The 26,686-nt window shown below is 41.0% G+C and overlaps 1 long non-coding RNA gene across 2 annotated transcripts; it reads left to right on the forward strand.

Annotated features, from left to right (window-relative positions):
• Positions 1-21,874: 21,874 nt before the first annotated feature.
• On the forward strand, positions 21,875-26,305 carry LOC125525831. Of its 2 annotated transcripts, XR_007291447.1 has the most exons (4): positions 21,875-22,518; positions 23,232-23,415; positions 24,294-24,592; positions 24,674-26,305. It is a non-coding gene; the product is annotated as an uncharacterized LOC125525831 (long non-coding RNA). The 2 variants fall into 2 exon arrangements; XR_007291446.1 differs by having other exon boundaries at positions 21,875-23,415.
• The last annotated feature ends 381 nt before the right edge of the window (positions 26,306-26,686 follow it).

Raw genomic sequence — 26,686 nt, forward strand, 5'->3', positions numbered from 1 at the left:
TATGGTGTTCCAGGCTGTATTAGTTTTGAAACAATTTCCACAATGTCTTAATTCTGTGCCAAACTCGTAATTCAGATATTCATCTCTATGATCATATCATAGATCTTTTATCCTCTTGTCACGACGATCTTTCAACTTCACCCTGAAATTACTTGAACCCTTCAATAATTCAGACTCTTGATTCATCAAGTAAATATACTCAACATCTACTCAAATCATCTGTGAAGTAAGAACATAACGATATCCACTACACACCTCAGCACTCATTGGACTGCACACATCAAAAATGTATTACTTCCAACAAGTTGCTTTCTAGTTCCATTTTACTGAAACCGAGGCTTTCAGTCATCTTGCCCATGTGGTATGATTTACATGTCTCAAGTGATTCAAAATCAAGTGAGTCCAAACGGTCCATTTGCATGGAGTTTCTTCATGCATATACACCAATAGACATGGTTCGCATGTCTCAAACTTTTCAAAAACGAGTGAGCCCAAAGATCCATCAACATGGAGCTTCTTCATGCGTTTTATACCGATATGACTTACGTCGCAGTGCCACAAGTAGGTGGTACTATCACTACTATCTTTTGGCATGAACACGTGTATCACTATGATCGAGATTCAATAAACCATTCATTTTAGGTGTAAGACCATTGAAGGTATTATTCAAATAAACAGAGTAACCGTTATTCTCCTTAAATGAATAACCATATTGCAATAGACATAATCCAATCATGTCTATGCTCAACGTAAACACCAATCTTGATGGTAGAGGGAGCGTGCGATGCTTGATCATATCAACCTTGGAAACACTTCCAACACATATCGTCAGCTCACCTTTAGCTAGTCTCCGTTTATTCCGTAGCTTTTATTTCGAGTTACTAACACTTAGCAACCGAACCGGTATCTAATACCCTGGTGCTACTAGGAGTACTAGTAAAGTACACATCAACACAATGTATATCCAATATACTTCTATCGACCTTGCCAGCCTTCTCATCTACCAAGTATCTAGGGTAATTCTGCTCCAGTGGTTGTTCCCCTTATTACAGAAGCACTTAGTCTCGGGTTTGGGTTCAACCTTGGGTTTCTTCACTAGAGCAGCAGCTGAATTGCCGTTTCATGAAGTATCCCTTCTTGCCCTTGCCCTTCTTGAAACTAGTGGTTTCACCAACCATCAACAATTGATGCTCCTTCTTGAAACTACTTTTGTGGTGTCAAACATCGCGAATATCTCAAGGATCATCATATATGTCCCCGATACATTATAGTTCATCACGAAGCTCTAGCAGCTTGGTGGTAATGACTTCGGAGAAACATCACTATCTCATCTGGAGGATCAACTCCCACTTGATTCAAATGATTGTTGTACTCAGACAATCTAAGCACTAGCTCAACAATTGAGCTTTTCTCCTCAGTTTGCAGGCTGAGAAAATCGTCGGAGGTCTTATACCTCTTGACGTGGGCACGAGCCTGAAATCCCAATTTCAGCCCTCAAAACATCTCATATGTTTTGCGATGTTTCAAAAACGTCTTCGGTGCCTCAACTCTAAACCGTTCAACTGAACTATCACGTAGTTATCAAAACGTGTATGTCAGATGTTCGCAACATCCACAGACGACGTTCGAGGTTCAGCACACTGAGCGGTGCATTAAGGACATAAGCCTTCTAAGAAGCAATGAGGATAATCCTCAGTTTACGGACCTAGTCTGCATAATTGCTACTATCAACTTTCAACTAAATTTTTTTCTAGGAACATATCTAAAACGTAGAACTGAAGCGCGAGCTACGACATAATTTGCAAAATCCTTTTGACTATGTTCAGGATAAACAAGTTCATCTTATGAACTCCCACTCAGATAGACATCCCTCTAGTCATATAAGTGATTACATGATCCGAGTCAACTAGGCCGTGTCCGATCATCACGTGAGACGGACTAGTCAACATCGGTGAACATCTTCATGTTGATCGTATCTTCTATACGACTCATGCTCGACCTTTCGGTCTTCTGTGTTCCGAGGCCATGTCTATACACATGCTAGGCTTGTCAAGTCAACCTAAGTGTTTGCATGTGTAAATCTGTCTTACACCCGTTGTATGTGAACGTTGGAATCTATCACACCCGATCATCACGTGGTGCTTAGAAACGAACGAACTGTCGCAACGGTGCACAGTTAGGGGGAACACTTTCTTGAAATTTTAACGAGGGATCATCTTATTTACTACCGTCGTTCTAAGCAAATAAGATGTATAAACATGATAAACATCACATGCAATCAAATAGTGACATGATATGGCCAATATCATATTGCTCCTTTTGATCTCCATCTTCGGGGCTCCATGATCATCATCGTCACCGGCATGACACCATGATCTCCATCATCATGATCTCCATCATCGTGTCTTCATGAAGTTGTCTCGCCAACTATTACTTCTACTTCTACAGCTAACGGTTAGCAATAAAGTAAAGTAATTACATGACGTTTATGTTGACACGCAGGTCATAAATAAATTAAGACAACTCCTATGGCTCCTGCCGGTTGTCATACTCATCGACATGCAAGTCATGATTCCTATTACAAGAACATGACCAATCTCATACATCACATATATCATTCATCACATCCTTTTGGCCATATCACATCACATAGCATACCCTGCAAAAACAAGTTAGACGTCCTCTAATTGTTGTTTGCATGTTTTACGTGGCTGCTATGGGTTTCTAGCAAGAACGTTTCTTACCTACGCAAAGACCACAACGTGATATGCCAATTGCTATTTACCCTTCATAAGGACCCTTTTCATCGAATCTGATCCGACTAAAGTGGGAGAGACAGACACCCGCCAGCCACCTTATGCAACTAGTGCATGTTAGTTGGTGGAACCGGTCTCACGTAAGCGTACGTGTAAGGTTGGTCCGGGCCGCTTCATCCCACAATGCCGCCGAATCAAGATAAGACTAGTAACGGCAAGCATATTGAACAAAATCAACGCCCACAACTACTTTGTGTTTTACTCGTGCATAGTAACTACGCATAGACCTAGCTCATGATGCCACTGTTGGGGAACGTAGCAGAAATTCAAAATTTTCCTACGTGTCACCAAGATCTATCTATGGAGAAACTAGCAACGAGGGGAAGGAGAGTGCATCTACATACCCTTGTAGATCGCTAAGCGGAAGCGTTCAAGTGAACGGGGTTGATGGAGTCGTACTCGTCGTGATCCAAATCACTAATGACCAAGTGCCTAACGCACGGCACCTCCGCGTTCAACACACGTACAGCCCGGTGACGTCTCCCACGCCTTGATCCAGCAAAGAGAGAGGGAGAGGTTGAGGAAGACTCCATCCAGCAGCAGCACAACGGCGTGGTGGTGATGGAGGAGCATGGCAATCCTGCAGGGCTTCGCCAAGCACCACGGGAGAGGAGAAGGACTTGGGAGAAGGGGAGGGCTGCACCAGAACATTGGTATGGCTGCCCTCCCACCCCCCACATATATATAGGGGCAAGGGAGAGGGGGGGAGGCGCAGCCTTGGCCCTTCCTCCAAGGAAGGGTGCGGCTAGGAGGAGTCCCTCCTCCCCAAGGCACTTCGGAGGTGCCTTCCCCTTTTAGAACTCTTCCTTTCCTTATCCCTTGGCGCATGGGCCTCTTGGGGCTGGTGCCCTTGGCCCATATAGGCCAAGGTGCACACCCCTACAGCCCATGTGCCCCCCCCGGGGCAGGTGGCCCCACCCGGTGGACCCCCGGGACCCTTCCGGTGGTCCCGGTACAATACCGGTGACCCCGAAACTTGTCCGGTGTCCAAAACAGGACTTCCCATATATAAATCTTTACCTCCGGACCATTCCGGAACTCCTCATGACGTCCGGGATCTCATCCGGGACTCTGAACAACATTCGGTAACCACATACAAGCTTCCTTTATAACCCTAGCGTCATCAAACCTTAAGTGTGTAGACCCTACGGGTTCGGGAGACATGCAGACATGACCGAGACATTCTCCGGTCAATAACCAACAGCGGGATCTGGATACCCATGTTGGCTCCCACATGTTCCACGATGATCTCATCGGATGAACCACGATGTCAAGGACTTAATCAATCCCGTATACAATTCCCTTTGTCTATCGATACGATACTTGCCCGAGATTCGATCGTCGGTATCCCAATACCTTGTTCAATCTCGTTACCGGCATGTCTCTTTACTCGTTCCGTAACACATCATCCCGTGATCAACTCCTTGATCACATTGTGCACATTATGATGATGTCCTACCGAGTGGGCCCAGAGATACCTCTCCGTCACACGGAGTGACAAATCCCAGTCTCGATTCGTGCCAACCCAACAGACACTTTCGGAGATACCCGTAGTGTACCTTTATAGCCACCCAGTTACGTTGTGACGTTTGGCACACCCAAAGCACTCCTACAGTATCCGGGAGTTGCACAATCTCATGGTCTAAGGAAATGATACTTGACATTAGAAAAGCTTTAGCATACGAACTACATGATCTTGTGCTAGGCTTAGGATTGGGTCTTTGTCCATCACATCATTCTCCTAATCATGTGATCCCGTTATCAATGACATCCAATGTCCATGGTCAGGAAACCGTAACCATCTATTGATCAACGAGCTAGTCAACTAGAGGCTTACTAGGGACATGGTGTTGTCTATGTATCCACACATGTATCTGAGTTTTCTATCAATACAATTCTAGCATGGATAATAAACGATTATCATGAATAAGGAAATATAATAATAACTAATTTATGATTGCCTCTAGGGCATATTTCCAACAGCCAGAGCTCGGTTTTGAAATAGAGATAAATAATATTTTGAGCGGCATACTTTCATTGTCAACATAACAACTAAGAGATGGCGATATCTTCCATGCTACACACATTATAGGCGGTTTCCAAACAGAATGGTAAAGTTTATACTCCCCCTCCACCAACAAGCATCAATCCATAACTTGCTCGAAACAACGAGTGTCTCCAACTAGCAACAGTCCCAGGGGGAGTTTTGTTTGCAATTATTTTGATTTAGTTTGCATAAAGCATGGGACTGGGCATCCCAGAGACCAGCCATTTTCTCGTGAATGAGGAGCGGAGTCCACTCCTCTTGAGAATAACCCACCTAACATGGAAGATAAGGGCAGCCCTAGTTGATACATGAGTTATTCGAGCATACAAAACAGAATGTTTATTTGAAGGTTTAGAGTTTGGCACATACAAATTTACTTGGAACGGCAGGTAGATACCGCATATAGGAAGGTATAGTGGACCCATCTAGAATAACTTTGGGGTTTAAGGGATTAGTAGAACAATTTGAAAAACACTGGTTTGTCAGATACTTATTTAAAAAAGAACTAACTACGGAGTATCATACTTTGTATTTAGCACTTGGAAGTCTATTATTAAAGCACAACAGTTAGTTCGTTTAACCATATACACATATAACATTTCAATTTATTAATGGTATGATAGTGTTCTTTTTATTACCAAGTTAATGTGGATATTTTCTTTGATATGTGCCAAAAGGTCATGTAGAAATAAAATTGTCAAAATTTTCTTATTACAGACTTTTGAAGAAGTTTCAACATTCGTTAACTCTCCCAACTATATTAAATGTATAGATGTTTTCTGCAGTGAAATAAAATCATATGTTACTAATATTTTAAAAATACACAATCATGTAAACAACCACAAACTGAGCTGCACATTACATTCTCAAATATAGGTCATAATTATTGAAGGGAGAGACGACAACATGATGTATATATAATCATGTCATTCTACCAAATAGCTAAACAAACATGAGGCCATGAGTTGCTAGCATTTTCTTAATATCATAAACACGTATTTTCTTGGGACTCATTCTGTATTATCCAAGTGTAGTCACTAAAAGGTGGTACACCATGACATCAAGAACACAACGCAGTGATTTAATTAGGAGTTCATAGCTGAACTTAGCTGCAGTTTTGTAATCAAGTAAGCATTTCTGAATGATAATATTGGTAAATACCAAATACAGAGAGCATGTTAATAACAATAGATAATCTGAGCAAACTTGCAGCCGCTGTGGCCAAAACGTGTTGGGTTTTGTATCAGAAAGCATTGAATTTGATGGAGGAACTTTCTTCTTCCAGGACACAACATTTGAAATGTACCTGTTTACTTATAGCTCCTCAACATGATAGTCTTGTGAGGCGGTTCCCCTTACTTGTTTCATAACATAACTTATGTGTTAGATTTAACAATCCATAAGTTAAGAGTCACATTTGCTTTATTTGAATAACTTATTTAGAAAGATATAACACATGCAATAGTAACAAATATATATTGTGTCCCAGGGCAAAAGGATTTGTTCCTAAGTAATGACCCTTTTTATCTGTATGTTTGCATAAAAAAAATCCAGTGGAACTATAGCAGATCATTGTTCCAAGAAACTAAAAACAAAAGGCACATTTTCAAGTTTGGAGGACTACTGTTCCAGACTCGTTGACATATAGAAATTTAGAGCTACAATTGGTCGCTCCCAAATATATTCTGGTATGTAAACAATGGGCATCATATGTTAGTAGGAGTTCAATTAATCCCTGTTTTACTACCTCTTTCCATTTTTTGCAAACCGGTCTCACTTTTGCCATACTCATAAGTTGCGCAGAGCAGCAGACAGGTCCAGTCCGTTCATTTTCATAAGATATGACAATACCTTTGATCACAAACCAAGAGATAAGTGAGGAAAAAAAGCCAAAGTGGAGCTGAGATACTAACGGGCAAGAATAGTCAGAGTTGTCAAACTATGTGATTATTGCTAGATGTTGTAAAAAAATGTGAATATTCCTTGAACAATCTTAAGCCTACAAATATCAGTGCAGCAAGAGAGAAGTAAATCAGTGAATCTAGTATGTGCGCCACAGTTAGCACCATTGTGTGTACTGTGCAGTGCACTTGAAAAACAGAACTCTTGTATGAATTATCTAGAAAGTTGTGCAGAGATAAGTTGCTCACACAAATTACTTTATAACATATAATACATGGTACTGACTTCGGCATTCTTGCAAATTAATTATCATCGAAATCTCTGCTAATTCAGAAGAGCGTGACAGTATGTCTGACGAAGATATTTAGATAAGAGAAGTGATTTTTAAGGGTTTCATTTATATAGAGGATCGAATTTGCATGGTACAATGGCCTTGTAATTTTCAGGGAATGTACAAATAACCAAAATCAGAGAAGACACGTGAGAATTTATATTAGCAAACATAGCTAGCGATCCCTTGGCCTCGCAATGCATTTCCTGCTGAGGATTCTTCGTTTTCAAATCCAAGGATCAAATTGTTGATGGCTAAGCTGCACCTCTCCATTGGGCACTGCAAGAGGCGAAATTCAGGAGGTACAATGGCCAACCTAGGCATGGAGCAGGGAGGCTAAAGCAGCACCGCTACCTTGATCCCGTCGATAGATGTATCCTGATGGCTGGTACTGTGTACATATACGTACTCAGATTATTTCCTACTCTCGTACTAAGCAACACACTGGCCGGTGCAAAATCTGAACCTTTTACAAAATCTGAATCACCTATGTTCGATGGATGATAACAATCATGTTTCCTAGGTTGAGAGAAACATGATTACAATAGGAGAAGATGGATTGGATCATACCTATTTTTCAGATTGATGCAGGACAGCCAGGGCTTGGTGGTACACTAATGGCACCGCCCATGGCGGGGAGAACAGATGATGTACAGACACACGATTGGTTGCTCTACTTAAAAATTGAGATTGAAAGCTTGAGGTGGAACACGTAACATAGCTGATGGATTTCTTGCAAGGTGAGATTCAAAGGTTCAAGAGGAACACGATTAGGAGAGTCGAGAGCGCACACCTGATTTCATGGAGAAGAATTGTCTCCAGCCATTGGTAGGAGAGCAGGATTGAAAGGAAGGAGGCTACGTCAAAGTGGAGTAGTCCATGGAGATTTTATTTGGCAGTTTTGTTGATGGAGACTTTTACGGGAGATCAGCATGATCGTGGATTTTGTTTTCCCTTTTTTGTGGGAGTATTTTAGGGGATGGAGACTTCCCTTCTTTTTTTTACACAAACAGTTGGAGGCTTTATTTGTTCCATTACAACAATGAACGTGTCAGATGCCTTTTTTTATGGGATGGGACCATCCATGTTACATAAGTTTTCTTTTGAGGTAAATACATCAAGAGTCATAGAACTTGCACGTGATGGTCAGTTTGGTGCATAAACTTGCAAAATACGTGTTTCTGGTCATCAAACTTGCGTGGACGTGCAAATACGGTCACATTTCCTGTACATGGATGTATTCACTGCCTACATAGCATGCCAGCGTGGCCGGGGCCCATTGTCAGTGGCTGAATCGTTGTGCATGTGATATTTTTTATAGAAACACCCTCAAGTTTTTTAATACTTCATACAAAAGCCCTCCATTCATTCATTCTGCACTATATTATGTTTTATCTAGATTTTCTAATATATTTTTTGAATTCTAAGCGCATCTCTAGCAAATCCCTCATATCGTGCCGACCCTTAAAATAATCGCCAGTTTGTGGTTTTGCGCCAAAAGGTTGTCTGAACAGACACTGTAAACACACTATAAGGGTCCGCATATAAGGGGTCTGCTACAGATACTCTAACGGAAATTGGTTGCTTTGTCCGTAAAAAATATATACATTCATTCCGAAAAATATTCTAATTCAAAACAGAAATCTAGTCAATCTGTCCAAAAAATTTATCTAGAATATAAGTTGTTTTCTTACATAGAAAAAACAAAAGCAAAATACATAAGATAAATTGTGTTTATCTTTTTATGTGTCATTGTGGCTGGATGGTCCGAACCCGGCTTCCACCTTTTCACGAACCCTTTTCTGGTTTTGATTTCTATTTTAATTAGGACGGTGCTCGTATATAAAGCTAATTGTGCACGTTAGACGTCAAACGTCAGTTAGCCGATTAGCGGGCAATATGCATGCGAATTGCAGGTGTGGTCGAATCCCATCAATACTGATCCATCCTTTTTTTTGTTTTATTTCAGAATTTTCTATGTAAAAAAATGAAATGCAAGGGTGCTTTCTGAAGAAAAAAACGCATGCGGATTACCCACCTCCTCAGCCACTGACAGCGGGCCCATGTAATGTTGGCACGCCACGCATGCATGTAATACACCCAGCTACGGTAGAAAGCACCGTATTTGCACGCCCACGCAAGTTTGATGACTAGAAACATGTATTTTACAAATTTATGCACCAAACTGACCGTCACGTGCAAGTTCTATGACCGCGCGTGTATTTACCTCTTTTCTTTTTATCTTGTACGTAAGTTTTATAATCCAACGGTTTAGTTAATTTTGATGATGTGGATTAATGAGACGACTTTAATGGTGCCTCCAATTAGTAAATATATAAGATATATAAGATTGGATGCAAGCATGAGTAGGATATAATCCACCATGAACATAAATACCGTGAAGGCTATGTTGATTTGTTTCAACTACATGTGTGAACATGTGCCAAGTCAAGTCACTTAAATCATTCAAAGGAGGATACCACCCCTTCATACCACATCACAACCATTTTAATAGCATGTTGGCACGCAAGGTAAATCATTATAACTCATAGCTAATCAAGCATGGCATAAGCAACTATGATCTCTAATTGTCATTGTAAACATGTTTATTCATAATAAGCTGAATCAAGAACGATGAACTCATCATATTTACAAAAACAAGAGAGGTCGAGTTCATACCAGCTTTTCTTATCTCAGTCAGTCCATCATATATCATCATAATTGCCTTTCACTTGCACGACCGAACGATGTGAATAATAATAAGAGTGCATGTGCATTGGACTAAGCTGGAATCTGCGAGCATTCAATAAACAGGAGAAGACAAGGCAATATGGGCTCTTGGTTAAATCAATAATAATGCATATAAGAGCCACTTCAACTATTTAATCATGGTCTTCTCCTATCGACCCCCAAAGAAAAGAAAAGAAATAAAAACTATTTACACGGGAAAGCTCCCAACAAGCATAAGAAGAACGGGAGATCTTTTTGGGTTTTCTTTTAATTATTAATACTACAGCAAGAAAGTAAACTAGCTAGGAGCTATTACTAATTTTTTTGGTTTTTCTTAAAGTTTATCAAACACACAAGAAGAAAGCAGTAAAAAGAAAATAAACTGGCATGGATATTACAGTGAAAGAGTATGAGCACCGACATCTAGCAATGAGTGTGTGTGAACATAAATGTAATGTCGGTGGGAAATACGTACTCCCCCAAGTTTAGGCTTTTGGCCTAAGTTGGTTCATTGCCAAGGATGGCCTGGCGGATATCCGTAGGTGTAGCTAGGGTCGTACTGCGATGCAGCAGCTATCGCCTCCTGAGCTGCAGCGTGGCGTCGGGCTGCCTCCGCTCTCCTCTCGTACTCATCTGCCTCCTCTCTGGTAATAATATATCTTCGTTTTGCCTGATAATCAAAGAAGGCAGGAGCAGGGAGAGTAATACGGACAACACGCCGTTTGTCAAAGATTAGTCGATACAGAAGAGGTGATTCATTCCTCTCGACAAACTGGTGAGTGACCATAGAATTAAAATCTAAATAATTAGGAGGCAACTCCATATCATCCTCACGAACGTCCACCTCAAGAAAATCAGCTAAGCGGGTTGCATAAATTCCTCCAAAGAAATCTCCATTATATCTATTATGATGCAACCTACGTGCTATAGTGGCTCCCATATTATAAGATTGGTCTCCTAGCACAGCACTCCTAAGAATACTGAGGTCAGGCACACACATATGACATGCTTCATCCTTACCAATTATGCACCTACCTATGAAGAGAGCAAAATAATGTATAGCGGGAAAGTGAATGCTCCCTATGGTAGCTTGTGCTATATCTCTAGATTCCCCTACAGTTATACCAGCAAGAAAGTCTCTAAATTCAGATTTACAGGGATCGCTAGCACTACCCCATTGTGGAAGTTTGCAAGCAGAAGTAAAATCCTCTAAGTCCATGGTATAAGATTTGTCATAAAGATCGAACATGACAGTTGGAGAATTACGTGAAGATGAAAATTCAAACCTCCTCACAAATGAACTAGTGAGTTGTTGGTACTGGGGGCATTTGTCTGCCTCAAAGCTCACAAGATCGGCGTTACGCAAATATGCATTAAATTCTTCCTTGTTCCCGCTCGATCCATAAAATTTTCTGAAGGCCACTCACAAGGCCGCACTGGAGCGTCTCTTGGTGGTTCCTCGTCAGCATCACGTATTGCAAGTCTGGGTCCTTGCTTCCTTGAAGAACCACCTTGGAACATTTTCCTAAGCATATTTCTTCCTCTGAAAAAATTCTGAAATTTTTAGTAACTTCAAACGAAAGTGAACCAAGCTCAACAAAATTGATAGCAGCTACTCCTACAAGTGCCTAGAGCCTATATCAAGCATTAGAACTACTTGGAACCATATAAATTTGACATGCAAGCTCAAGAACATGGTCACCTATGCAGCACAAATTTGCAATGAATAAAGCACTAGAGCAAAAACTAATTGAACCAATGGAGGAGTCACATACCAAGGAACAATCTCCCCATGCAGTTTTGTGAGAGGTGCTTTGAGCAAGGAGGTCGAAAATCGCAGCAAAGTGAGCTAGAACTCGTGCTTGAGCCAGATATTCATGTTTGTGGGAGGAAGAAGAAGTGGATGGGTGCAGAAATAAGTGGAGGAGGGCCACCATGGGCCCACGAGGCAGGGGGCGCGCCCTGGGGGGTAGGGCGCACCCTCCACCCTCGTGGCCAGGTGGCAGCTCCCTCCGCAATGTTTTCAGTACCATAAATCCTCAAATATTCCAGAAAAAATCATATTAAATTGGCATGGCATTTGGAGGACTTTTATTTTCAGGGTATTTTTATATTGCACGGATAAATCAGGAAACAGACAGAAAAATACTATTTTTACTTTATTTCAACTAAATAACAGAAAATAGAAAGAGGGTACAGAAGGTTGTGCCTTCTAGTTTCATCCATCTCATGCTCATCAAAAGGAATCCACTAACAAGGTTGATCAAGTCTTGTTAACAAACTCATTCCGATTAACATGGAACTGGAGAAATTTTGAATAACACTATGTTACCTCAATGGGGATATGCACATCCCCTATAATAAGTATATCATATTTCTTCTTGACAGTAGGAAGAATAAATTCAAAACCTCCAAATATAATCGATGGAATTTTTCCAATAGAATTGATACTATGAACTTGAGGTTGTTTCCTCAGCAAGTGTACTGCATGCTCATTACCATTAACATGAAAAGTGACATTGCCTTTGTTACAATCAATAACAGCCCCTGTAGTATTCAGAAAAGGTCTTCCAAGAATAATAGACATACTATCGTCCTCGGGAATATCAAGAATAACAAAGTCCATTAAAATAGTAACGTTTGCAACCACAACAGGCACATCCTCACAAATACCGACAGGTATAGCAGTTGATTTATCAGCCATTTGCAAAGATATTTCAGTAGGTGTCAACTTATTTAAATCAAGTCTACGATATAAAGAGAGAGGCATAACACTAACACCGGCTCCAAGATCACATAAAGCAGTTTTAACATAGTTTCTTTTAATGGAACATGGTATAGTAGGTACTCCTGGATCTCCAAGTTTCTTTGGTATTCCACCCTTAAAAGTATAATTAGCAAGCATGGTGGAAATCTCAGCTTCTGATATCTTCCTTTTATTAGTGACAATATCTTTCATATATTTAGCATAAGGATTCATTTTGAGCATATTAGTTAATCGCATACGCAAAAAGATAGGTCTAATCATTTCAGCAAAGCGCTCAAAATCCTCATCATCCTTTTTCTTGGATGGTTTGGGAGGAAAAGGCATGGGTTTCTGAACCCATGGTTCTCTTTCTTTACCATGTTTCCTAGCAACAAAGTCTCTCTTATCATAACGTTGATTCTTTGATTATGGGTTATCAAGATCAACAGCAGGTTCAATTTCTACATCATTATCATTACTAGGTTGAGCATCATCATGAACATCAGCATTAGCATTTTCATTAGGTTCATGTTCATTACCAGATTGTGTTTCAGCATCAGACATAGAGATATCATTGAGATCCTCAGGTGGTTCAGCAATAGGTTCACTAGAAGTTTGCAAAGTCCTATCATTTTTCTTTTTCTTCCTTTTAGAAGAATTAGGTATATCAATATTATTTATCTAAGAATCTTTCTCAATTCTCTTAGGGTGGCCTTCAGGATACAAAGGTTCCTGAGTCATTCTACCAGTTCTAGTAGCCACTCTAACAGCATAATCATTTTTCTTACAATTCATTTCGTTGAGCAAATTATTTTGAGCCTTAAGTACTTTTTCTACTTGAGTGGTAATCATAGAAGCATGTTTGCTAACAAGTTGAAGTTCACCTCTAATATTAGCCATATAATCACCCAAGTGTTTAATCATATAAGCATTTTGTTTTAATTGTCTACCAAAATAAGCATTCTACCAAAATAGCATTGAATCTTCTTGTGCTTACAAAAGTTATTAAAACTCATCAGACTGGGCTAGCAATTTTAGTAGGAGGGGATTTCAGCTCTATCATATCTATAGAGAGAATTTACTTTACTACCTGTGTCGGGTTATCAGACAGAGGCTCTTCAATAGGTAGAGGATTAAGATCATATGTTCTTCAACAGGTGGTTAGATTAAGACCATGTATTTCTTTTCAATAGGAGGTAAATTCTTACATCTTCAGCTTTAATACCTTTTCTTTCATAGATTCTTTGCCTCTTGCATATCTTCAGGGACTGAGAATAGAACACCTCTTCTTCGAAGTTTGGTTTAGGAATAGGGCTCAGGTATTGGCTCAGGCTGGCTCAGGAAGTGTCAATTATTTTCTTTTTGTCAACATATTATTCAATAGATTTCAGCTTCATCCGGTGTTTCTTTTCCCTGAAAAGACGCATACAACTATCAGGTAATCTCTGGAAGCATCGGTTAGTCCATTATAAAGATATCAAGTATTTCATTTTCTTTAGAGGATGACTAGGCAAAGCATTAAGTAATTGAGAAGCCTCCCCCAAGCTTGGAGACTCTCTTTCAATTTTGCACAAAGTTTGTATATTTCCTTTAAGCAGCTTGTTTCTTATGAGCAGGGAAATATTTAGCAGAGAAGTAGTAAATCATATCCTGGGGACTACGCACACAACCAGGATCAAGAAAGTTAAACCATGTCTTAGCATCACCCTTTACTGAGAACAGAAATATTTTAAGGATATAAAAGTAGCGAGATCTCTCATCATTAGTGAACAGGGTGGCTATATCATTTCATTTAGTAAGATGTGCCACAACAGTTTCAGGTTCATAGCCATAAAAAGGATCAGATTCAACCAAAGTAATTATATCAGGATCAACAGAGAATCATAATCCTTATCAGCAACAACAAATAGGTGAAAGTAGCAAAAGTGGGTCAGGCCTCATTTTATCTTTAAGAGATTGCTTATTCCATTCAGCTTAATTAACCTCTTGAGTTCATATCTATCCTTGCAAGCTAGAATAGCTGCAGAGCTTCCTATCAAAACATAACCCTCAGGAATAATAGGCTATCTTCATCATTCACTTTCATCATTATTAATCAGTTTCAATAAGTTTCTTTCTCTCTAAGCCCTAGCAATTATTCATCAAGAATTCACTTAAGGGGCACAGTAGTGTCAAGCAATAGAGAAGTAGTTTCATCATTAAGTATTCATGCATAGCAGAAGTGGCATTCATCAATAACATGTGACATATCAGAACGAATAGCTGAAGTAGGTTTAGGTGTCGCAAGCTTACTCATAACAGAAGGTGAATCAAGTGCAGAGCTAGATGGCAGTTCCTTACCTCCCCTCGTAGTTGAGGGATAAAATGATGTCTTAGCATCTTTCAAGTTCTTCATAGTGACCAGCAGATATAAATCCCAAGTGACTCAAAGAATAGAGCTATGCTCCCCGGCAACGGCGCCAAAAATTAGTCTTGATAACCCACAAGTGTAGGGGATCGCAACAGCTTTCGAGGGTAGAGTAATCAACCCAAATTTATTGATTCGACACAAGGGGAGCCAAAGAATATTCTAAAGTATTAGCAGTTGAGTTGTAAATTCAACCACACCTAGATAACTTATATATCTGCAGCAAAGTATTTAGTAGCAAAGTAATATGATAGTAGTGGTAACGGTAATAAAAGAGTAACGAAAGCAAAAGTAATATTTTCGGTGTTTTGTAGTGATTGTAACAGTAACAACGGGAAAGTAAATAAGCGAAGACCAGCATATGGAAAGCTCGTAGGCATTAGATCGGTGATGGAAAATTATGCCGAATGCGGTTCATCATGTAACAATCATAACATAGGGTGACACAGAACTAGCTCCAATTCATCAATGTAATGTAGGCATGTATTCCGTATATAGTCATACGTGCTTATGGAAAAGAACTTGCATGACATCTTTTGTCCTACCCTCCCGTGGCAGCGGGGTCCTATTGGAAACTAAGGATATTAAGGCCTCCTTTTAATAGAGTACGGAACAAAGCATTAGCACATAGTGAATACATGAACTCCTCAAACTATGGTCATCACCGGGAGTGGTCCCGATTATTGTCACTTCGGGGTTGCCGGATCATAACACATAGTAGGTGACTATAGACTTGCAAGATAGGATCAAGAACTCACATATATTCATGAAAACATAATAGGTTCAGATCTGAAATCATGGCACTCGGGCCCTAGTGACAAGCATTAAGCATAGCAAGTCATAGCAACATCAATCTCAGAACATAGTGGATACTAGGGATCAAACCCTAACAAAACTAACTCGATTACATGATAGATCTCATCAAACCTATCACCGTCCAGCAATCCTATGATGGAATTACTCACGCACGGCAGTGAGCATCATGAAATTGGTGATGGAGGATGGTTGATGATGACGACAGCGATGAATCACCCTCTTTGGAGCCCCGAACGGACTCCAGATCAGCCCTCCCGAGAGGTTTTAGGGCTTGGCGGCGGCTTCGTATCGTAAAACGCGATGATTTCTTCTCCTTTATTTTTTTCTCCCCGAAAGCAAACATATAGAGTTGGAGTTGGCGTCGAAGGAGCTCCAGGGGGCCCACGAGGTAGGGGGGCGCCCTAGGGGGGCGCCCCCACCCTCATGGACAGGGTGTGGGCCCCCTGGTCTTCATCTTTGGCGAGGATTGTTTATTATTTTCAACTAGACGTTCCGTGGAGTTTCAGGTCATTCCGAGAACTTCTGTTTTCTGCACATAAACAACACCATGGCAATTCTGCTGAAAACAGCGTCAGTTCGGGTTAGTTCCATTCAAATCATGCAAGTTAGAGTCCAAAACAAGGGCAAAAGTGTTTGGAAAAGTAGATACGACGGAGACGTATCAGTGCCCACCCCTACAGGGTGCGCCCCCTGCCTCGTGGGCCCACGGTGGCTCCCCTCCACTTATGACAGCCACCACACTTCTTCTTCCTCCCAAAAAAATCACCATCCAGCTCAAGCACGAGTTCTAGCTCATTTTGCTGCGATTTTCGATCTCCTTGCTCAAAGCACCTCTCACAAAACTGCTTTGGGGGATTGTTCCTTGGTATGTGACTCCTCCATTGGTCCAATTAGTTTTTGTTCTAGTGCCTTATTCATTGAAAATTTGTGCTGCCTAGGTGACCATGTTCTTGAGCTTGCATGTCAAATTTATATGGTTTCAAGTAGTTCTAATGCATGATATAGTCTCTTGGCACTTGTAGGAGTAGTTACTATCAATTTTGTTGAGCTTGGTTCACTTTTATTTGAAGTTACTAAAAATTTCAGAAATTTTTCAAAGGAAGAAATATGTTTAGGAAAATGTACCAAGGTGGTTCTTCAAGGAAACAAGGACCCAGGCTTGCAATGCGTGATGCCGATTATGAGCCACCAAGGAATGCTCCAGTGCGGCCTTGTGAATGGCCTTCAGAGGACTTCATGGATCGAGCAGTAATTAAGGACGAATTTAACGCATATTTGTGTAATGCTGATCTTGTGAGCTTCGAGGCAGAAAAGTGCCGCCAGTACCACTATCTCACTAGTTCCTTTGTGAGGAGGTTTGAATTTTCATATTCACGCAATTCTCAAACTGTCCTGTTTGATCTTTATGAAAATTCTTATACTATGGACTTAGAGGATTTTACCACCGCTTGCAAACTTCCACAATGGGGTAGTGCTAGTGAACCTCACAAATCTGAATTTAGAGATTTTCTTGCTAGTATAACTGTGGGGGAATCTAGAGACATAGCACAAGCTACCATAGGGAGCATTCATTTTCCTGCTATACATTATTTTGCTCTCTTCATAGGTAGGTGCATAAATGGTAAGGATAAAGCATGTCACATGTGTGTCCCTGACCTCAGTATTCTTAGGAGTGCTGTGTTAGGAGATAAATCTTATAATTTGGGAGCCATTGTTGCACGTAGGTTGCATCATAATAGAATTAATGGAGATTTCTTTGGTGGAATTTATGCAACCCGCTTAGCTGATTTTCTTGATGTAGCCATACGTGATGATGATATTGAGTTGCCTCCTACTTATCTAGACTTTAATGCTATGGTTCACCATCAGGTTGTCGAGAGGAATGAACCACCTCTCCAGTACCGACTAATCTTTGACAGGCGTCACGCCGTCAATATTGTTCTCCGTGCCCCTACTCTATTTGACTTTCAGGCAAAGGGGAGACATTTTATAACCAGAGAGGAGGCAAATGAGTACGAAAGGAGGACGATGGCAGCTCGCCTCCAAGCTGCAGCCCACGATGCAATAGCTGGTGCATCTTAGTACGACCCCAACTACAACTTTGGATATCCGCCAGGCCATCTGTGGCAATAAACCAATTTAGGCCAAAAGCCTAAGCTTGGGGGAGTACGTATTTCTCACCAATATTACATTCATGTTCACACACTCATTGCTAGATGTCGATGCTCATACTTTTTCATAGTAATATCCATGCTAGTTTATTTTCTTTTTCTTGCTTTCTTCTTGTGTGTTTGATAAACCTTAAGAAAAACAAAAAAATTAGTTGTAGCTTTTAGTTAGTTTACCTTTCTTGCTGTAGTAGTAATAATTAAAAGAAAACCCAAAAATATGTCTTGTTCTTCTTTTGCTTGTTGGGAGCTTTCCCGTGTAAATAGTTTTATTTCTTTTCTTTTCTTTGGCGGTCGATAGGAGAAGACCATGATTAAATTGTTGAAGTGGCTCTTATATGCATTATTATTGATTGAACTAAGAGCCCATATTGCCTTGTCTTCTCCTGTTTATTGAATGCTCGCAGATTCCAGCTTAGTCCAATGCACGTGCACTCTTATTTTCACATCGTTCGGTCATGCAAGTGGAAGGCAATTATGACGATATATGATGGATTGATTGAGATGAGAGAAGCTGGTATGAACTCAACCTCTCTTGTTTTTGTAAATATGGTTAGTTCATCGTTCCTGATTCAGCCTATTATGAATAAACATGTTTGCAATGACAATTAGAGATTATAGTTGCTCGTGCCATGCTTGATTAGCTATGAGTTATAATGGTTTACCTTGCGTGCCAACATGCTATTAAAATGGTCGTGATGTGGTATAGTGGGGTGGTATCCTCCTTTGAATGATTCAAGTGACTTGACTTGGCACATGTTCACACATGTAGTTGAAACAAATCAACATAGCCTTCATGATATTTATGTTCATGGTGGATTATATCCTACTCATGGTTGCACTCAATGTCTATTAATTTTACTGCATGTTCATGACTGTTGTCGCTCTCTAGTTGGTTGCTTCCCAGTCTTTTGCTAGCCTTCATTTGTACTAAGCGGGAATACTGCTTGTGCATCCAATCCCTTAAACCCCAAAGTTATGCCATATGAGTCCACCAATACCTTCCTATATACGGTATCTACCTGCCGTTCCAAGTAAATTTGTATGTGTCAAACTCTAAACCTTCAAATGAAATTCTGTTTTGTATGCTCGAATAGCTCATGTATCAACTAGGGATGTCCGTATCTTCCATGCTAGGCGGGTTATTCTCAAGAGGAGTGGACTCCGCTCCTCACTCACAAGAAAATGGCTGATCACCGGGATGCCCAGTCCCATACTTTATGCAAATCAAATCAAAATAATTGCAAACAAAACTCCCCTTGGGACTGTTGTTAGTTGGAGGCACTCGTTGTTTCGAGCAAGCCATGTATTGATGCTTGTTGGTGGAGGGGAGTATAAACTTTACCATTCTGTTTGGGAACCGCCTATAATGTGTGTAGCCTGGAAGATATCGCCATCTCTTGGTTGTTATGTTGACAATAAAAGTATGCCGCTCAAAATATTATTTATCTCTGCTTTAAAACCGAGCTCTGACACCTCTACAAATCCATGCTTCCCTCTGCGAAGGGCCTATCAATTTACTTTTATGTTGAGTCATCACCCTCTTATTAAAAAGCACTAGCTGGAGAGCACTGCCGTCATTTGCATCCATCACTATTAATTTATATTGGGTATGACTATGACTGGATCTCTTTTACCATGAATTACAATGTCTAGTCAGTCCTTGATCTTTAAAGGTGCTCTGCATTTATGTTTTGCGGTCTTAGAAAGGGCTAGCGAGATACCATCTTGTTATATCATATCATGATTGTTTTGAGAAAGTGTTGTCATCCGAGATTTATTATTATTGCTCGCTAGTTGATTATGCCATTGATATGAGTAAACATGAGACCTAAGAGTTATTGTGAATATGGTTAGTTCATAATCTTTGCTGAAAACTTGAATGCTGCTTTACATATTTACAACAACAAGAGCAAACAGAGTTTGTAAAATTTTTTCTTTATCACTTTCAGTTTATCAATTGAATTGCTTAAGGACAACCAAAGGTTTAAGCTTGGGGGAGTTGATACGTCTCCGTCGTATCTACTTTTTCAAACACTTTTGCCCTTGTTTTGGACTCTAACTTGCATGATTTGAATGGAACTAACCCGGACTGACGCTGTTTTCAGCAGACTTTCCATGGTGTTATTTATGTGCAAAAACAAAAGTTCTCGGAATGACCTGAAACTCCACGGAACTTATTTTTGGAAAATATTAAAAATATTGGCGAAAGAATCAAGGCCAGGGGGCCCACCACCTGTCCACGAGGGTGGGGGCGCGCCCCCTGCCTTGTGGGCCCCTTGTTGCTCCACTGACCTCAACTCCAACTCCATATATTCGTGTTCGGGGAGAAAAAAATCAGAGAGAATGATTCATCGCGTTTTACGATACGGAGCCGCTGCCAAGCCCTAAAACCTCTTGGGAGGGCTGATCTGGAGTCCGTTCAGGGCTCCGGAGAGGGGAATCCGTCGCCGTCGTCATCATCAACCATCCTCCATCACCAATTTCATGATGCTCACCGCCGTGTGTGAGTAATTCCATCGTAGGCTTGCTGGACAGTGATGGGTTGGATGAGATTTATCATGTAATCGAGTTAGTTTTGTTAGGGTTTGATCCCTAGTATCCACTATGTTCTGAAATTAATGTTGCTATGAATTTGCTATGCTTAATGCTTGTTACTAGGGCCCGGATGCCATTATTTCAGATCTGAACCTATTATGTTTTCATGAATATATGTGAGTTCTTGATCCTATCTTGCAAGTCTATAGTCACCTACTATGTGTTATGATCCGGCAACCCCGAAGTGACAATAATCAGGACCACTCCCGGCGATGACCGTAGTTTGAGGAGTTCATATATTCACTATGTGTTAATGCTTTGGTCCGGTACTCTATTAAAAGGAGGCCTTAATATCCCTTAGTTTCCGCTAGGACCCCGCTGCCACGGGAGGGTAGGACAAAATATGTCATGCAAGTTCTTTTCCATAAGCACGTATGACTATATTTGGAATACATGCCTACATTACATTGATGAATTGGAGCTAGTTCTATGTCACCCTATGTTATGACTGTTACATGATGAACCGCATCCGGCATAATTCTCCATCACCGATCCAATGCCTACGAGCTTTTCACATATTGTTCTTCGCTTATTTACTTTTCCGTTGCTACTGTTACAATCACTACAAAACCCAAGAATATTACTTTTGTTACCGTTACCGTTACTTCCATATTACTTTGCTACTAAATACTTTGCTGCAGATACTAAGTTATCAAGGTGTGGTTGAATTGACAACTCAGCTGCTAATACTTGAGAATATTCTTTGGCTCCCCTTGTGTCGAATCAATAAATTTGGGTTGAATACTCTACCCTCGAAAACGGTTGCGATCCCCTATACTTGTGGGTTATTTATACTTGTGGGTTATTAGCCGCCGCCAGCCGCCATGGCCGTCTCCACGCTGCCCTGCAATCATGGAGGCACAACCACCGCCAGAATCCGATGGAGGCACAAAGTGGTCGTTGATAATATTATAATTAGGGAGACACCTTTTCTGGAATCACACCATCACAATAGCCTGTAGGCGGGAGAGGTCTCCTCTCATCGACTCGGCTCTCGATGTGGCTTCAAGGGACGATGATGGGGCGCACAAGAAATCGAAAATGTTTGTCGCGAGCAGCCAAGGAAGGTATGAGCGCATGAGAGATGTAGCCAAATTGCATTTACCATCCAGTGAGTTAAACTAGGCTAACAGGTTACGCCGAAGCAAACTTTTGGTATGGCGAACAATTGTAGAAAAAAAATTATATCTACTACCACTATAAAAGCACGAAGAGGCAGATCCAACTCGCCATCTCAGCCATCTAATTGGTTAAAAATCATCGTTAAACCCATCGCTAACGAAACGACTTGCCCCACGCTCGCGAAACGACTCCCCACAAGGCCACAACGCTCGCCCCCACGCACTCTCAAACCCGTCACCGTCCTGCTCTCACCACGGCTGCCCTGTCTCCCAGCCGTTCCCCATTCTAGCTCTGTACTCGCCAACTCCCTCTCTCGACATCCTCCCTACCTCCAGGCTCCAGCGCGAGGACTCGCAGCCCTACTCTTCCTCGCCCCTTCCCGTCGAATCCGGTCGCCGAACTGCACGAGGAGGCGCTCGAGCTCGTCATGCTCACGGGCGAGCCAGTCTTAGGCGCCGTCGGAGGCACGGGACTCACCGGCGGGGACGCCCTGCCCTGCCTGGCCTCACCCGCGGTGAGACACGCCGTCGGCGTCTCCCGCGCCCAGCTCCGAGTATGAAGGCGTGGAGCAAGATGGCCGTGGCAGCGGGTTGTGGTGGTCGTCCTCGGGGAGGCGGCGACAACTATGGCGCTGAGTGTTGGAGGTTGGTGCGTCCACGGGGGAAGTTGAAGAGCGAGGGCGTGAGGGGCTGGCCATCCTCGCGCAACCAGTGCAGTGCAAAGGGGGCTTCAATCCCGTCTGATGCAGTTATTCTTGGGGTTCCCGTATAAGAGAATCTACAGTGCTCAGCTCAGCCTACCTTCAGTTCTGACGGCGTCGCCCATGGATCCTCAGGTCAGTTTAGGTCAATTTGGGTACGTTTCCTGCTTTAGGGTCATGCAATGTCAATCTAGGAGCATGTGAAAATAAATTCAGTCATTATCTGGCGCGAGGCCGTGCAAAGGCAGGCAGGCAAGAAGGGACGCTGATCTATCATCCATGGATTCGCGTTTTCTCAAGCTGGTCATCTGCCCGGAAATGCAAAGCCTTCTGATAGTTGAATCTCTTAAGTTGTGTGCTATAGTGAACTGACACTTTAATTATTTGGAAAACTGGATTGGCTCCATCAAGACTCGATCGGCTGATTTAAATCTTGATAATTTTTCTTCCCAGCGATCTCATCCTTTAGAAAATTCGATCATGTAATTGGCAGTGTATTTGTGGGCATAATTTCATGAAGTCGCTATTTAGCAAAACAAAAAAAAAACATGCTAGGAAAAAATGGGAGCGCTCTCCAAGACTAATCTAATGCATTAGTGTAACATATGCTCAAGAATTATCTCCATTCCTGTTTCCGAGCTGTGGTTTGGTCTGGGCCAGGGTGATCTTTCCGAGCTAGATATGAGGATGAACTTAGTTGGTTATAGTGATCTGCTTCTATCTGCCAGCTGCAGCCATAGACACAGCTTCTGTTTTGAATTTCCTGTATATTTCATACTTGAAGATAATAAGACTGATCATGTAAGCGCAGCTGCCATCTTCTGCTAATGTTCCAATCATGAAAGTAGGCACAGCTATAATTGAGAGTTTATCCAGATCGATGAACCTCGAGCAAGCGGCCGTGACCCACATCACCTGACCTCGAGCAAGCGACCGTGACCCACATCACCTGACCTTGACCCACATCGAACAAGAGTGCAAATCGACCATGACGTCCAGCCTCGACCACAAGTATTTCTTCACCCACCGCTGGTAATTTTCTGGTATTTTGCTTCGAGTTGTCCAATGAGAGTTCAAAATTGTTTCTCATAATTATATTTACAAAGCATTGGGTTCAATCAAAGTTCTCATGTTACATACATTGCTCCCTTTCAGAACAAATTACATTACAACTACTAGCATTAGTCAAATTGGAGAACTAGTGCGTTGATTTTGTGTGTGGATCAACCTGCTTGAGGACCTGGGGTGCAGCACACTGATATTCTCCATTGATTATGTAGTGCGCGCTATTCAGGAAAGTGAGTACAGCTGCAGTTTTGGCCTCACATGTGCTAGCTAATTTGGGTGTGAGTGATATTCACGGAGGCCATTCTATGTGTCCGGCGAACTGCCCCATCTATATAATTCAAGATTTAGTTGATAACTTTCTTGTGCTTTTTCTTGCCACATAGAAGGGCAGAATAAGGATAGATAAGGTTGTATTTTTATTGACCAGCCCCCTTCTTTAATAATTTTTTTTGTGCTAATTAATACGTCTTTGGTTTTCCCTCTATGAATCTCCATTCACCATCGTCTAATATTTTGTGCAGCCTTTACTAGACATGTTGAAACTATATTGCCGTCTCTAACTCTGAAAACTCCAGGCCATGTTTGATTAAAATAGGAGCCTGAGCGATGGAGTATGAAGGCACCTTCATACTGTACATTTGTACTGATGTATCAACATGTTGGCATTCACATCAATCATGTATATTTTACAATCAGATTTGCATGTTACATTCAGACTGAAGTTTACCTTACCCATGTGCATATGAAGCATTGAAGCCGGAAGTCATGTGATCAAAGTAGGTTATGGCTGTCTACTTTTGGAAATCACAGCATTTATCATTTTGTTTTTACAATTATTTCAGATTGTGATGATTGGGTTGCCATCATGATTCATAGAGGATAAGCACCAGCAACGAGGAACTGGGAAGGAGAGGTTGATACTTGAGATAGGTTCTACAATAGCAATGGTGGTGGCAGCGTCTTGCAATTCACATAAATGGGGTGGAGAATAGCAAGGATTAATCTTCAAATCCAACTAGCCAACACTTCACAATGTATGGCTACGATGGTGGCAGAATGGAGGAGCTCATTGTGTTCTGTAAGATGGCTGTGTGGTATGTGGAGTGAAGATGCATCTAGCATCAACTTCTTAGTTATTGAGGTGATTCTGATTTCCTAAAATATTATGTGCTCCACATACATGATGGATTTATCTTGTAGCTTATATGGGATTCTATTTCAGGACACCTTTACTTGGTGGTGCTACCGGCGCCCAAATATCTCATTTCTCTTGATTATATAGTGAAAGTAATTCACTCATGTTCGCCCAAATTCCCAAATTTTTATATTTGAAAAGTTTGGTCTGATCAAATATGTTAAATATTGACACATACTCCCTCCATCCGTAATTACTTGTCATTCAAACAGATGTGCTAGATACATCCGTTTGGCCGATAAGTAATTCCGGATGCAGGGAATATTTGACTATGCCTATTATTTTTTATTGCTCTTGGTGGGAAGGGATAAGTGTTATGAATTGTTGCTATTGTTGTGAGAAACATATATTGTTGAGCTTACAGATAAGCACATAGAGGATGCAAAATATAATATTACTTATGTGTTGTTGTGCTATTTCATCTCCTAAATTCGATGCAATGAAGTGAATAAGGAGGTGGTGCTCAAGGGAACAAAGGGTAGAAGAATATACGAATATACAATCTGACCTGTTAGGAGTGGCTTCACAAAAACTAAGGTCTAAAAAGTTTGGATGATGCACATTAATTGAGTTTTTTGTTAATTCATTTAATTCCAAAGTATATCGCAAGACTTGCTTTGCTGATGCCAAAGCCCATTAGCAGCAATGCAATGCTTTTGATTTTGAGCAAAGTTATACAGCCAAGGAAACTGGATTTCCTTTCCGTCGATGTAAATATTTTACTGTCCCCTAATCTTTCTCCTGACCCAATATATTTGCAGATATCTATGTATTTCTGATCTTTGTGGAGGCTGCTTATCTCACAGTTTTTTCTGTCTATCCCACCTAGTAGGAAAATAGATTGTATATAATATTAATTCAGTCGAACAACATGAGTATCGTGCCTGCCTACTGTAGTTATTTTTGACAATATGATTTGTTCACACATCATTACAAGGTTCCTTAAAACTACCTTTGTAGATATTTCAAATCAAGGTCTAGGAGGATTCAGCCAATCATACTTTCAAACCAGCAGAGAATGTGAAAGAAAATATTTGTATTTAGGCTTACTAACTGTTAACAAACAATGCGGTTCTCATATGAATGTGTGTAATTTTATTCTATTCATCACTGTGTAAATCACAAGAGAGCTGTGCAATTAGGTTCTTGTCATACTGGTGAGGATAGTGCACTATTCCCATATTGCTTTGCTCAATATTGAAGCACCGGGGCCTTCTTGCTCTGTGCAACAACTAACACTCTTTATTGCCACTATGGCCGTGAATCTTTAACCATACGGATGTGCTCGAGCTGTTTTATAGTATCACATAATGACCATTCTTCTATTTGCAGCCTATGGCTGCTCTGATGGTTGGAGCCAGCAGCTTGGCCTGGTACCATGCACAACAGTCCCATCGAACCTATCATCGCCACCCGATGTAGTGTGGCGAAGGCACCGTCAATGAAGAGAAGAAAGATTGTCGCCCAGGTTGTTGTGCATGGGTTCTGTGATTGCTACTAACATTAGGAAATAGATGCAAATGAAGCTAAATTGCAGCTTACAAGATTTTGATAAAGAAATACATTTTATATTGAGCGAAGATATGTAATAAAGCCATCTATGTACCCTAAGTAGTTACCGATTGTATTGATTGTTCTGAAAATTTCAATTGATCAACACGGGAGTATTGGTCTGATTTAGGAGGAGATTAGCTTTTGTTCAAGTATGTTACAGCGGGGAATGAGAAAAATTCTTGCTAAGATTAGAACGTGTGTTACACGTGCAAGCTTACTAGTAGAATAAAATTGTATAGAAAAATTGATGAAAACGATAATCAGACAGATGGAAACGAGAATACATATATGATATCAAGACTAAAGTAGGATGTCAAAAAATTAAATCACAAAATGAAGACGATAGAACAATCAGCTGGAACAAGATGGAATTAAGTTTTTTAAAAGTACATGAATTAGTACCCATACAAATTAGCAAAATAAGAGTACCAACCATGCCGCCCTCGCATCAATAGAGGACAACTTTTTTAAAGCAAATAACACAAA

This window comes from Triticum urartu, chromosome 7, assembly GCF_003073215.2.
Source record: "Triticum urartu cultivar G1812 chromosome 7, Tu2.1, whole genome shotgun sequence".
NCBI classification, from domain to species: domain Eukaryota; kingdom Viridiplantae; phylum Streptophyta; class Magnoliopsida; order Poales; family Poaceae; genus Triticum; species Triticum urartu.